Below are 14,191 nucleotides of genomic sequence, written 5' to 3'. Positions count from 1 at the left end.
CCCACTTGTGGAGGTGACACGCGCAGGGTACATCTGAGGAAGTGGGTGGACATGGGGCGGGGGCTGTGCAGAGGGCCGGGCGTCACCGACCTGGGGGCGTTCCCGAGGACCCCCGAGGCGGGTGACCCCGCGGGCTTGCCTGCACCCTCGCGAGGCAAGTGCGTGCGCCCAGTCCACCGAAGCAACTCCGGGCAACTTTACGCCCGGGCCGCGGGCTGCCTTGAAGGCACAACCGCCTGCGCCCTGCGTGGGCCGGACAGGCGCTGTTGCCCAGCCTGGTCCCGACGGGTGAGCCGAGGCAGGCCCCGCGGGATCGGGTGGATTTCCGTAAAGGGCTCGCCATGGCGCCCTGAACCTCTCCTCTGCCGCGGAGCTCAGTGGAGCCATAGGGCGCAGGGGCGCTGGAGGAACGGGGCACCCGGGCACCCCAGGGACAGTTACTCGGCCCTGATTTACTGGCCTTTCTGCATCTAGTGAAGGGAGATGTGCCCCGCATGTCAAGATTCTTTCTAAGAGGACTGGGTTGTGTCCTGTCAGGGGCTTGGTGGGTGCTTTGGGAACTTAGGGCTGCACGCCACCCTCTCCGCCCCAGAGGGACCAGGGAGTGCTCCTCATGTCCCACCTCCCAGGTGCTAGAGAACCTGGCAGACAGGAGAATGGCAAGGGGCTTTCAGGGCAACCACCCTGCCACCCAGTAGCCTTTGCCCAAGGCAGGGGTCATGGTGACTTTCCTCCTGCAAGGTGGTGGCAAGTTGGGGGGAGTCCAGAGAACATATCGTAATAATTGTCCTCCCTTACCTCCTTGCTGCCAAGGCTGAAGGGAGAGGCCATCCCTTCTGTGAAGGAACAGTAGTGGCGGGAGGCCTTCGGGACCAGGGCGCGGCAGAGGCTGCAGCACAGGTAAGTGGAAGGTTGCCTTCATTTCGTTGAGACAGTTAAAAGTGTCCACGTCTTCGACCAGCTGCTTGTCAGTTCATGATTGTTAGTATTTTCGCTTGATGAAGCAGCAGTGCCTATGTCTTCAGTACTTTCCCCTTAAGATCCATCTGGGTGTCTTCCTTTCTTATCAAGCTTGGGTGTCAAATTTCAGGAAGAACTACCGTTCCCTACAGGAGGTTGGGATCACCCTCTTTCACCTGAGAGGGCACTTTGGGAGATGCTTTTGGCTAATGGATGCTGGGATTATAGGCACCCCGACAGAGCGCTTGCTTTTCCTCGGTTTTCATTCTAAGACGGATGTGAAGCAGGTGGCTTTTGGAGATATATTAGGAAGGTTCTAGAATCGCTGCCCGCCAGTGCAGGGATAGCCTAAAGAAGTGGCCAGTCGATGATACAGATTTGTGTGTGGACACTGCCCATTGGAGATCAGACACACTTCAGGTTCTTCAGAAGACAGTTGGCCTGGTAAAATCCATGCAACTTTGGGGCCAGAGTAAATGATAGGACAGCAAAATAAAATACATTGTTGTACCTTTTCCCACATCTTAAACATACAGTAAGGGACATCCTAACATCACAAAATAGTTCATAGTCACCAAACCGGTAAACAAAATTCAGACGATTTACCGTGTGTGTGGTATGTGGTGAAGGGAATGGGAATTCTTGCTTCTCAGGGGCTGGCCTTGCTGTGTGACATTTCTAATAGTTTTGTTGCGCTCCGTCAGGGGAGGTGATCTGCTTTGGGTGGCATGTCCTCACGTCCGTTTTGTAACTGTCCCATAGATTTCCACCCCCGCGCTACCCCAAATGGCAGAGCTATCTGTGTGGGAATAGACTTGTACTCCATCTACTGCTTTCGTCTTAATAATGGGCTAAAACAAGCTAGATGACCCCTAAGGAAAAACAATTAGAGAGAGGTGAAACAAAACAAAACAACCCCCCAAAACCACACCTCACTGCTATGGTGTCCGTTCCAACTCACCGAGGCCCTGGGGGGCAGGGTAGAGCTGCCCCTGTGGGTTTCTGAGTCTGTCCCTCTTCCTCTTTCTCCAGAGGAGCGGCTGGCCGGGTCAGACGGCTGGCTTCTTGGTTACTAGCCCACGTGTACCCCCCTGCACCACCAGGGGTCTGAGAGAAAACCCCATGAAGAGGGTTTAATTGACCACTTGGCCCTCTGAGGTGAGCAGCAAACAGATAGCTGGCCCGTGCTGAGAGGTTTACTCGGCTCTTCTTCCAAGCATGTAGGTCGGGTGCAGTGAGCTGGCGGTTGTTTGTGTGCAGAGGTGAGTTTTCCGGTCTGGTCCACAGGTCACAGACGGCCCCTTGCCTGATGTGCTCATTTTTTCGCAGGTGTTCCTTCTTGTTCTCTCGAGCTGCTAATTGCAAGTAGCATCTTCTCGTGAAGCTGGGGTGTGGGAGGGCTTGCATGCAGTCACAGTGGAGGACGTGGTCCTTAGAGCCCTCTCCGTGGCAAGCCTGCATTGGCGTTGAGATCAGCGGTCCCAGAGCTTGAGGGTTTGGGTCTGTGCCAGTGGGAAAGCTTGATACAGTGTGGAAGGTGTGAGATCACTTAATGCCACCTTTGGATTCTAGGGCCTAGGTGGCCACTGACCAGGCCTCGGGACCTTTGCCCTCACCTTTCTGCACTGCTCTCTTCTCTGAAGAAAACAGTGCCCTACCTCCCCGAGCAGGGCGTGAAGCTTCACAGTGGTGGCTGACTCGGGGACTCTGTTGAAAAGAACAACTCAGCACCGTCGAGTCATGCCGACTCACGGCGACCCTCCAGGACAGGGTAGGACTGCCCTGGTGAGTTTCTGAGACCGTGGCTCTTTACAGGAGCAGACAGCCCGGGGTTTCCAAATGTCATGCAGGGCCCAGGAGGCCGGCCACCTCCAGTACCTGTGTGATTTTTGTTCCTCCCTGTAACTCAAAGTTTTCCTAAGGCTTTGGGGAAGAAACACAGGGCCTCCACACCCCAAACTTCCCTTTCCAAATAGTGGGTATAAGTGCTACCCCACTAGGAACCAAATAGGCCCCCAGTGGGCCCCGTTTTGAATGTTAATGTGACCTCAGCCCCTGGTGGGCTCACAGTTTTAGCTGTCTTTCTCAGGTGTGTCTAGGTTGTGGGCGGATCCTGGCTAAGAGCTCTTCCTCACCACAGGGACTCTGCTGAGAGACAGGCCAGGTGAGGAAGTGGGTGGACATGCTTGCCTATGGGCTCAGCCAGCGCCCTCTTGAGCCGACACTGGGTACTGCGGTGCACCTGCCTGCCTCTCCCAACAGAGACCCCCAGCCTAGGGCCCCCATCATTTGCACCCTGCTTAGTTTGTGGTTGTGAGTTGCCATCAGGCAGCTGAGACAGCCTTCTGTAATGGCAGAACAAAACGCTGTCGCCCGGCCCTGGGCCATTCTGGGCCATTCTCCTGACTGGATCTTGTTCCTGTTGTCATTGGGTGCCCCCCGAGTTCCGTTTTTGACTCATAGTGCCCCCACGTGGCAGAGTGGGTGAGTGGCCCCACAGGGTCGCCTCTGACAACCCCACTGGCATCCAGTCGGTACAGACTCCTAGTGACCCTACAGGACAGGGTGGAACTGCGCCTGTGGGTTTCCTAGATGTAACAACTCGGTGGGAATAGAAAGCCTCCTCTTTCTCCTGCAGAGCGGCTGGTGGTTTCAAACCCCTGGCCTTGTGGTTAGCAGCCCAATGTGTAACCACTACAGCACCAGGGCTCATTGTTGTAGAGTCTCTTCCAAATCAACTCAGTGCCACTGAGTCAATTCTGACTCACAGAGACCCTACAGGACAGGGTAGAACTGTCCCTGTGGGTTCCTGAGACTGTCACTCTTTTTTTTTAATTGGGACTGGTATCATACATCAATTCATTCCATAGTTCAGTCGCATCCAGCAGAATTGTACATTGGCTAACACAGTTTCCCAACGTTCTTTTCTTTTTCTCTATGGACCCCCTGGCATCATGACCCTTCACCCTGCTGCCACCTCCGTGTTCCCCTCCCCCCCAAACCCTTATTCCACTTCTTGACTCTATAGGTTCATCAGTCCTGGTTTTCAGACTCCAACTTTTTCTGGGAGTAGAAAGCCTCCTCTTTCTCCCAAGGAGTGGCCAGTGGTTTCAAACTGATGACCTTGTGGTTAGTACCCCAACACATAACCACTACGGTCCCTTATCGGGTCTCCAAGGCCCTCATTTTCATGCAAACAAACCACCAGGTCCTTGCTCCTGTGGCCGCTGGGTGGGTTCACATGCCCATGCTCAAGTGCTCTAGCCCCTGGGTCTCCAGTGGGCACTTGAGCATGTTCAGGGAGTAAGTAAATGATGAACAGGTTCATTCATCAAGGATTTGCTGGTGGTCACTGTGTTGAACCCCAGTATTGCAGTGTGGGTGGGAGTTGGCTGGGGGTATATCCCCAAATAAGGAGAGACGGTGGCTGCCTCCTGCCACAGCAGGGCCCCCGCCACTTGGACAGTGGAAACCCATCCTTCCGTCCCTTCTGTGCCAGTGGCCCCCCCACAGCAGGCTCACTTCCACCTCAACACTGTGCCAACAGGCTCATACAGATGGCGCTGACAGCGGTTCCAGGTCTGGGGTAGATTCTATCTATGTTAAGTGTGATGGCGTGGGAATCTAACCAAGCAAGATGCTGTTTCGTTCTGCACGATCCTGAATTCACACCCCCAAACCGCTTTCCCTCAGCCCCACGCCTTGTCTTGTCGGCTCTGACCCTGGTGGTGTGGCTGTTTGGTGCCTGAGCAGGTTCCACTTCGAGCGACCTGAGGTGCGCCCTGCGCTGTCCTCACAACTATGCCATAGTTGAGCCCGGTGACCCTACAAGACAGAGTCAGGCTGAACCCCTTCACAGGAGCCAACGACCCATCTTTCCCCCGGGGAGCAGTTGGTGGGTTCGACCCTGGAGGTACCCTTCTGTTTCCTGTGGCTTGGTGCTGAACGCATTGCATCGAGCAGCCCCCGCGGTGGAGTTACACACAACCCTTAGCCACCTGACAGAGCAGGACTTTACATCTTCCCAGGAGCAGACAGCCTCATCTTCTCTCACAGCAGCTAGTGGGCTTGAACCGCTAACCTTGCAGTTAGCAGTGCACAGCCCACTATTCCACCGGGGCTCCTTCTGAGGAACTCGCTGCCGATTCAGACTCATAGCGACCCTAAGGACAGGGCAACACTGCCCCTGTGGGTTTCCAAGGCTGTAACTGCGTGTGGGACTAGAAAGCCATCTCTAGCTCCCGCTGATGGTTTCGAACCTCTGACCTTGCAGTTATCAGCCCAATGTGTAACCCATTACCACCACCAGGGCTCCCCTTCTGAGGAGGACCCCCCCACAAAAAAAACCCCAAACCCAGTGCCACCTGGTTGATGACCCCGAATAGCATTTCCAAGGCTGTTGATTATGGGAACAGACAGCCGCCTCTTTCTCCCAAGGAGAGCCTGCTGGGTGTAAGTGCTGACCTTGTGGTTAGCCGTCCAGCACGGACCTGGCAGGGGTACTAGGGCTCTTACCACTTAGGAAGGAAAACCCCAAACACAGCCCATTGCCTTATCCAGCTGGTCCCTCCGCTGCGACCCCGAGCACCACGACCCCGAGCACCACGGGCAGAACTGCTAAAGAGTCTCCTTGGCTCACGGTCCTGATGAAAGCAGCTTGTCCGGCCTTTCTTTCACAGTGACCATTGCTAGGTGAGTCCAAACGCCAGCCTATCCATCCGCAGCCCATCGCCAACCGTATGCATAGCCAGGGGCCTCATGGGAAAGAGAGAGGCGTGTTCACCATGGCCGCTGGGGAGAACCCAGCTGTCCGTGGGTCCGCATCCTGTCCACTCCCTTACCCCCCACTTGTGGAGGTGACACGCGCAGGGTACATCAGAGAAGCCACACTCTGTGTGCACGGCTCACCTGACTGCCTGCCCAGGTTTCCTCCCACTTTGAGAGAGATGCAGGTGAAAAACAGTTGACGGTTTCTGTTTATAGGTCTAACTCAAACCACACAAAAAAACCCAAGACACTGACATTCAGCCCACTCCTACTCATAGCAACCCTATCAGAAGTTTTTAAGAGTGTAAGTCTTTCCAGGTGCAGACAGCCTCCCCTTTCTCTCTTGGGGTGGCTGGTGGGTGTGAACCACCGACTTTGTGGCTAGCAGCCCAACACTTAACCCACAGCGCCACTCAGACTCTTTACAGACTCTTGACTTAAAAACCAAAACCAGCCTCACTGCTCTCGATTCTGACTCAGCACTCGTGCAGGCCAGGGTAGAACTGCTACTCTGGGCTCGACTGCTAAGGCTTTCCCCTCCCGTAAAGAGATTACAGTCTCAGAAACTCACGGGGGCAGTTCTGCCCTATCCTGTAGGGTCACTGTGAGTCAGCATCAGCTCCCTGGCAGGGAGTTTGGTTTGGTTTTGCTGGTTCCTTAAGAAGCCCTGGTGGGTGACCTGTTGGATAAGCATTGGACTGTGAACCTCAAGGTTGGTGGTTCAAACCCACCAGCCACCCTGTGGGAGAAAAGTGAGGCTGTCTACTCCCCTAATGAGTTACAGCTTTGGAGCCCTCCGCAGGGTCGCTGTGAGGCTGGGAGTTGGACTCAGCTGGATGGCAGTGGGTTTGCCTTTTTTGGGTCTTCCGGACCCTGGGGTTTAGGCTCATCGAGGGGGAGGGCTGTGTTTGTCTATTGCGGTGGCCTTTGTGCCCTTCCCCTTTGTAGAACATTGTAGAGAAGGTCACCAGGCAAAGGACCTGGTGACCCGCAGCTGGAGACAAGGACTTGGAGCACGCCCACCATGCTGTCCGAGGCCGCTTTCCAGGAAGGAAGGGAGGCAGCTCACCCTCTCTGCACATGGAAGTGGGCTCGCAAGGTGGGCGGGTTTGGGAAAGAAGTGCCAGGCTGGTAGCACAGCGTGGAGCCAGCCACCCTGCCCTGGCCCTGCCACCCGCCTGCCCTCAGAGAGAGAGGGCATCTGTGGTTGCAGGCATGGCCCGTCCCGGGATAGGTGAACCCAAGTGGGTGAGGAAGGTGGCTGCCACCGCATTCCTCAGTCAGGACCCTGCCCTCGCCGAGTGGAGCTGGTGGGAGAATCAGAGCTCCTAGGAGGGCCAGAGGGGTGAGGGCGAGGAAGGAAGCCGGGGTGGGGGGGGCAGGGGAGCAGGGCGGGGAGGGCACACTGAGAAGAAGGCCAGTACTGACAGGGTTAAAAGAAGCCCAGGGACAAGTGGTGGCAAGAAGGTGGGGGTGGACGCCTAGAGCAATTGCTAAGGAGGGTTCTAGGCTCAGGTGAGGCCTGTGGTGTGGGCATCCCGGCAGCCCAGCCGCTGCCCAGGGAGGGAGGAAGCGAGCACTGAAGGAGATGCAGGCAAAGGAAGCCAAGCCCACTTCCATTCCAGCCACAGGTCCCAGGCGCCGACTGAGCTCCTTGGGCTTTCCGGGCTGGCCGCCACCTGGGTGGCATTAGGTAACAACACCTTTCTTCTGTGGCTCCTTGGGGTGAGCTTGAGCCCCCCACCTTTTCGGTGAGCCATCAGGCGCACGCCATTTGCACCATCCAAGGACACAACCCCACAACCCAAGATGGTGCCTGCCGGCCGGGGAAACCCTGGAATGCACTCTGTTGCGGGTGGCGCCCCGAAGGGGCACATCCCGGGGTGACACAGGCAGCAGTCCGAGGAGGGTGCCCATGGAAAGCTGTAAAGGCCTGGTGGCACCGTGACTGCGTGCCGTGGAAGGAAGACCTGGTCGTCTGCCTCTGTGAAGGTGACGCGGACGGCCCTGCGCCATCTCCCGGGTGGTTGCGTGTCCAGAACGACCCCAAGGCGCCTGACGATGTCTCCCAGGCCCCGAGGTGCCGTGTGCAGCTGGAGCGCAGAGCGTGCTCAGTGGCGCGTGGCTGTAAGGAGACATAAATAAAGTGGGTTGCTCTGTTTTGGTCTGTTTTCACCCAGGAAATCTACAGGGTTTTTGTTGTCCCTTCCTCTCTGCCTCTTCTCTTTGCTTTGGGGAGTCTAGCAACGCAGCTGCTAGCGTCTGGGGTCAGAGGTCTGCGTGAAGGTGAATGTTTAACCACCTGCGAGGACAGCTGATACTTTTTAATAGGAATGGGGCAGAGGGCTTCAGAGAAGCGGGTGGGGCTGGGCTCCAGGAGGAGGGTCGGGGAGAGCCAAGGGGGATGCAGGACCTGAACGGCTCCCCCGAGCTTGCCTGCACGAAACTTCTCCGGGACCAGAGCGGATGGTCCCATCGGAGAGGCTGGACGAGGAGGGTGTGTCCTTCAAAGTTCGTTTCTCATTTTCATTCTCACTGCCTTCCGGTCCGTGCTGGCTCCCAGTGGCCCTGAAGGACAGGGTGGAACTGCCCCTGTGGGTTTCCGAGACAGTCACTCTTTACTAGGAGTGGCTGGCTGGTGGTTTCGAACTGCTGACCTTGCCGTTAGCAGCCCACTGTGTAACCATGATGCTAAAGTAGAGTGATGAAATTTAACGGGGGGGAAAATCCACCCCCCTACCCCCCCACAGCCTCTGGTGTTGTTCGAAGAGCCGTTGTCAGGGAGTTGATTTCGACTCAGAGCAACTCCATGCACTGGAGCAGACCTGCAAAGAGGGGGGCGGGGTTTCTGTCATCCTGACAGAAGGCCCTTGCCGGGCCTGTCCTCCACAGAGCCCAGGGCTGGGTGTGGACCACAGCCATTGAGTGAGTGCCCAGTACCAGCACCAGTCCCACCGGGGCTCCTTCTCAGGGCACCTCCCTCCTGTTTATCCCGAGGAAGGTGGCTTGCCCCGGGGCCCAACGGGCAGATGTTTGGTTTACGATTATGCCCACATGCCTGATCTAGAACCCTCTTCTCTGCGCTAGTGTTGGCTCGTCACTGTGATACCTGGATCTGCCTGTCTTGTCCCCACCCCTTGTGGCCCCTGTACTTTGTCACCGAGCTTGTGAGCACTGGCCTCCACACCCACCTGCCTTCTTGGCAATGCCCTGAGGCTTGCACACCCCGTGGGGTGTGCCATCCCCTCCCTTGGGCTGGCCTGAGTGCCCTCTCTCTTCCGGGTTCTGGCGTGAGCCTGCAGCGGGGCCTGAAAGCTGGGGAGAGGCCCTGTCCCTGAACCAGTGCTTAGCACCTCTCAGCCTTGGGAAGGTTGCTAAGCTGCCTGGGTCTCTGTGCTCTGGTCTGTTTGCACATAGTGGACACCAGTACTTCCCGTAGTGGGTGCACCTGGCATGGGGCAAGGCTGCTTGATGCCAGCTCCCCAGCCTGCATTCTGACTCACCATCCCGGTGCCTCTCGCTCTGAGGTGAATCAGGGAGGTGTGGCCCCGGCTAACACCCTCTGCGCCACTTCTGCTGGGAACTCTCACCTCTTAGCCAGTCCCTCTCCTTCCACCACCCTTCCTCCCTCGACCTTCCCCATAACCTCTGCCCTGGAGCTGGAACCTTGTTCCTTAGCTCGCGTGGTCTGATGCAGGTGCTTACTGTGGCATTGCTGTCCGGGGAATGACCGCGCACACACACCGGCCCAGGAGTCCAACGCTGGAACTGCCTGTTGCCAGCAGGTGCTGTGTGCCAGCCCTGCCCCGCCCCTCCCAGGGCCTCCTTTGCATTTGAGATGCCTTCAAGGCTCAAGCAAACCTCGCCTCCTCCCAGAAGCCTTCCTGGACCTCACCCCTTGATGGCTGCAGGATGGAGCGCTGCCAACACCTTGGCTCACTTGGAATCGCTCCAGGTGGTTGGTTACACATGCGGTTGCAAGCTGAAAGGTCAGCCGTTTGAAACCACCAGCCACTTCTCGGGAGAAAGATGGGGTTCTCTGCTCCCGTCAAGAGCAGCAGTCTCAGAAACCCGCAGGAGCAGGCCCCCTGTCCTATAGGCTCGATGTGAGCCAGAATCCTCTCCATGGCCGTGAGCGTGGTTCTGGAATGCTTGTCCAAGTGGGTGATACTGGCCCCTGGGCGATGGCTCTGGAACAATCCAGGAAGGCCGCTGAAGCAGATACCTACACTCTGTTCTGGACTCTGGGCTATGGCAGGAACCCTGAGGACATGGAGGTTACGATTGGGGCTGCTAACTGCAAGGTCAGCAGTTCAAAACCACCAGCCGCTCTATAGGAGAAAGACAGGCTTTCTACTCCGGTAAAGAAGGACAGTCTTGGAAACCCACAGGGGCAGTTCTGCCCTGCCCTATAGAGTCACCTTGAGTCGGCATCGACTCGGTGGCAGTGAGTTTGGTTGGGGTTTGACCTTCACTTCTGCTGCCGCTTGTTGCAGGTGCCCATCCTTTCTTCAGTATCCTTCCCTCACTCGCTCACTCACTCACTGATGTCTACTGAGCACCTACTGAGTGGTGGCTGTGGTCGGTCAGCGGTCAGGGCCCCTGGCAGTGAGTGCGTCAGAAGAGAGGCCCGGCGACATTCTCCTGAAAAGCCGGCCACTGGTAGCCTGTGGAGCGTGGTTCTGCCATGAGCCACGGACCTCCAGGAGACACAGCTGGCCGTCCCTGGCATCATCACTGTCTGTTTGCAGTGGCCCAGGCTGGGAGAGGTGGGTCCCGGGAGGCGGTGGCAGCCGTGGGCACCCATGTGGCATGGAGTCTTAGGGAGAGGACAGCGTGCACGGGGGTGAGCGGGCATTTTCTAGCCTGTTTTAGTTCGATGATTATCCCGAAGGCATTAAGGGCTCAAGCGAAACTCCCGCCGACCTGCTTCCCTCAGCAGAATTGAAACCTCAGGTGATCATTAATCGTGCCTTGGATGACCTGCATTCAGAGAAGCGGCGGTCTGAGGCGTGGCCGGCCCCCTCCTGCTCACGCCCGTCACCCCATAGTTCTGGCATGGACAACGCGGAGCCCCAAAGCCAGAGTCTATCACAGTCAAACACCCTGAGACTTGGCCCCCGAGAGGAGGCGGGAAAGAGGGGTGCTGCTAGAGCAACCCCAGGGCTGAAAAGAAGGGATGGGGCAGATGCTTCCCAGGGTACATGGGAGCCTTTCATCATGGCCCCTTAACCAGGCGGAGAGAGGACTGGGCAGTGGATTGGTTCCTATGCGGCAGGCTGGCTGGAGAGAGAGGGGGAAGACAGTTGTCCTACCCTAGGGGGTCGGGGATCATGAGCCCCCAGCACAACACAGGAGCCGAGCTGGCTTGCCCAGCATTCCTCACTCTCTCTACATGATGCCCTAGATCAGCTTCCAGCCCGACTTCCACTCTCTTTTTCTAAATTACTTCTCGTAAATTACAGTAATGGTGTGGGAGCCACATCTGGCCTCACACAGGAAAACAGAGCCAAACAAACGCCCTCCATCAAGTTGTTGCCAAATCAGCGATCCTATAGGACAGGGTAGTACTGGCCATGTGAGTTTCCAAGACTAATTCCTTATGGGAACAGAACGCCTCATAGTTCTCCCACAGAGTGGCTGGTGGTTTCGAACTCTGGACCCAGCAGTTAGCAGCCCAAGGTGTACGCACTACCCAACAAGGAGGGAGGGATCGAAGTCAAGATCAGCCTGAGGCCACAGGGTCAGACGTGCCTCTAACCCGCCAACCTTCTTTAATGATGTTTTTGTTTAATATGGTAATTCTGTTTTCTTTTTGTTTTTGTTTGTTTATGCATTCTGACACCTCCTGTCTCTCCCAGGGCACTCTCTACTTCTCTGCGGGGCCTCATAATCCATGGCCACACAGAGCTCATAGGCCATGCTCAGGATCGTGGGGTTTGTTAGGGAGCTTCACAGGTTACAATTCAGGATCAGAAATGCTCGGATCACAGTTTCTCCAGTCGAGAGCGCCTCTTCTCACCTGTGCGTGCTTCTCTCTGGGTCTTGGCATCTCAGCTGCGTAGCCCCATGGCCTCTGCCCGGCTTGGGCAAGACCTCGGCGTTCTTTTGGAGCTACCAGTACGTGTCCAGACGGGCTCAGCGCTTCACCATATGGTACCGTCCAAAGGATTGAGCTTGGGCTTCTTGGGTCAGCAAACCTGGCTCCCAAGTAAGTGCCTGGCAGCACCCCACTCCATAAACAAGCCCCCGGCTTGCTTGAGAAGCCCACCCTTGGGTGCCCCTTGTGCTGCTGTTGCTGCCCCTCTGGGGTCACAGCTGCCTCTCCTATCGAGAGGCATATCTTTCTGGATGGGAATGAGATTCCCCACTCCCTGCTGCTGAGATGGCTCGTCCAGGACCCACCGGGACGGCAAACGGGCTGGTCCTCTCCTTGGAGTTCCATCCTTACCCCCACCCCCACCCCCCCAGTCATTTGGCGGATATTCCAAAGGCCGTGGCTAAAAGAGCGCTTGAAAGCGACCCACTGCGCCAAGAAAAGAGGGTCCTGGTGTCATCACAGACACACACACACACCCCCAACCGGCAAGGCGGGCCGGCGGGAGCGCAGGTGTCTGCATTTGCTGTTCATCTGTGTCTAAGGCCCGCTCCCTCAGCCATCGTTTACAAACAGCACATTACATTTTATTTACTTTTTTTTTCTTTTTGCTGTGGGTTTTGGAAAGGATCCGCAGTTGGGAGTTTCCCTGCCGCTTCTGTGCGCGCACCACTCTCAGCCCCAGGGGACGCCCACATTCCTTCTTGGCTCATGAGATCCCTCATTCCCAAAGCCAGCAATGGCCACTGGATTTCCGATATTTCATATTTCCGATCCCACTCACCCCCTTTGCCTTGTCTCCTACCTTCCCTTCTGCGACCTCGCTCCAACTCCAGCCACAGAAGGCTCTCTGCTTTTAAGGGCTCAGGTGATTTGATTGGACCCACCATGGGGCCCCTGCCCGTAGCCGTGCCTGCCGGGCCCCCACTGCCTTGTTCGTGTGGATCAGAATGAGCTTTCTATCAAGAAGTAATTATCATGAAGGCAGCTCCACCCCGTGCAACTCCAGCCGGGACCCTCTTCGCGAGACTCAGGGAGCTGCAGGCAGGTGATGCAGAGCCAGGAAGCAGGAAGCGGGAGGCTCACGGACTGGTGGGTGCAGATCCAAAGTGATGGAAACATGGCCGGGACCAACAGCAGTCAGGGCCAGGCGGCCCCACGGAGGCAGACAGTGGCCCAGCCAGCAGGAAGGGGAAAGGCAGAGAGAGTTAGGTAGTGGCCACTGCCTCTCACTCTTGTACAAACAGGCTGACGGTACGAAGGAGGTGTCATCAGACTGCAGTCCAGTCTGATAGGTGGGGCCCGGGCCACCCTTACCCCCAGGACTGTCTCTCACCCTCTCTCACTGGCATTGGGTTGATGCCGACTCATCACGACCCTGTAGGACAGGGTGCTATCCAGGGTGGGTAGAGCCCGCCCCGTGGTTTCCAGACTAGCTCTTTACAGCAGTCGGAAGCCTCGTCTGTCTCCTGCAGAGTGTCCGGTGGTTGGGACGATTGCCCTTGCAGTTATCAGCCTAGTGTGAGACATGGCACCTCCAGGAGCGCCTCCTTGGCACAAGCCCTCACTGGCACGCGCAGATGCGTGTTCACGGGTTCCAGGAGGAAGGCAGGAAGAGGCGGGGAGCTGTTCAGCCGGGTGGGCTGCCCTCCTGGGATTTACAGACTAACCAGTTGTCATCACGCCTGACCCCCTGGCAACGTGCCAGCGTGGAACAGAGCTCCCTCCAGAGCACACGGCCAGGCCTTTCTGTGGAGGAACCTCTGTGTGGTCCAGTTGATTCTGACCCATGGTGACCCTACCTACAACAGGAGGAAACACCGCCCAGTCACAGCTCCACCCTCACAGCTGTTCCTACGTCTGAGCCCATGGGTGCAGACACCGTGCCAATCCATCCTGTCGGGGACCTTCCTCTCTGTTGCTGCCCCTCCACTTTCCCGAGCATGCTGCCCTTCTCCAGGGACGGCTCTCTGACAACACGTCCAAAGAATGTGAGATGAGGTCCCGGACCCTGCCTCGCAGGCACTCTGGCTGCGCTGCTTCTAAGACCGTCCCCAGTGCTTTCCGTATCTCTGTCAGCACCATCTACCGAATGCATCGACTCCTCTTTGGTCTTCCTTCTTCTGCGTCCAGCTCTCGCATGCGCGGAGGTGGGGAGAATGCCCTGGGTTGGGTCAGGTTACTTTAGTCCCCAGTGTGACCTCCTAACTTGGCATCACTTGAAAGTGGTCTTGCATCGCTTGATCTCTGGTCTGCTGCTCCCATGAGCATGGACTGTGGATCCAAGCAAGGTGAGGTCCTTGACCTCTTCGGCCTTTCCTCCATCTCTCACGGCAGTTCTCAACCTGTGGGTCACGACCCCTTTGG

General features: G+C 56.9%; 1 protein-coding gene across 2 annotated transcripts in view; it reads left to right on the top strand.

The window, feature by feature from the left end:
• The first annotated feature begins 174 nt into the window (after positions 1-174).
• PPARA (peroxisome proliferator activated receptor alpha) overlaps positions 175-14,191 on the top strand; it is a 66,699-nt gene continuing 52,682 nt past the window's right edge. Inside the window, exons 1-2 of one of the 2 annotated variants that reach the window (XM_045289414.1) lie at positions 175-288; positions 814-900. The gene's annotated coding sequence lies outside the window, so the exon portion shown is untranslated. Of the gene's footprint in view, positions 289-813; positions 901-2,101; positions 2,119-14,191 lie in introns of those variants that run through there. The other variant, XM_004700220.2, reaches the window with a different exon arrangement.

This window comes from Echinops telfairi, unplaced genomic scaffold (genome assembly GCF_000313985.2).
Source record: "Echinops telfairi isolate 266 unplaced genomic scaffold, ASM31398v2 ScPeMD7_2;HRSCAF=8, whole genome shotgun sequence".
In the NCBI taxonomy this organism is placed as follows: domain Eukaryota; kingdom Metazoa; phylum Chordata; class Mammalia; order Afrosoricida; family Tenrecidae; genus Echinops; species Echinops telfairi.
This window is presented reverse-complemented; position numbering and strand designations above follow the sequence as displayed.